Consider the following 721-nt stretch of genomic DNA (forward strand, 5'->3'; position numbering starts at 1 on the left):
GAGTTTGTTATGAATGTGTGTAAATGATTGTTTATCTTGTGACGTTGTGTTCACGTTTTTGTTAACTAGTATTACATTTTGTATTCCCAAAGTCCTATGCAAACTTGTTATGTTAGACTTTGTTAGTAGGGCTAGTGCAATAATAGAACGTATGCATGGAAGACCACCAGATCAGAACAACTGAACAAGTAGAAGATATCCATATCTTAGCTTTATTCCCCAATTTCTTGATCGTGACTAAGCTAATTGCTCATCATCTTGTTTAAAGAAAATTAAACCCCATGCAACTCATGTATGGTGTATACTTAGTAGAAGGCCACCGAATCAATTTTAAAATTTGCACAACACGTTCATACACTTGCACAATTTTAAGAGAAGAACACAAAAACACCCATTCCTTAAATCCTCACTTTCCAGATTTATCATTTAACTATTATTATAATATTATTATTCTTATATTCGCGGTATTCAACCTTTATACAGATTACAAAGTATATGCATATGCATGCATATTGCAATCACCCATCTATCCTATAAATAGTTTCCTTCATTCTTATCATTCTCCTCACACTTCAACAACTCAAATACAAATTACCAAACCATACAAAAATAAATTAACTCCAAATACATACTCTAAATTCCTACAACATTACAATGGCAAACACAACAAAATCAGCCTTTGTTTCTCTTGCACTAGCCCTACTAATCATGTCCACCACCT

The sequence above is a fragment of the Chenopodium album genome, chromosome 15 (assembly GCF_948465745.1).
Source record: "Chenopodium album chromosome 15, dcCheAlbu1.1, whole genome shotgun sequence".
NCBI classification, from domain to species: Eukaryota; Viridiplantae; Streptophyta; class Magnoliopsida; order Caryophyllales; family Amaranthaceae; genus Chenopodium; species Chenopodium album.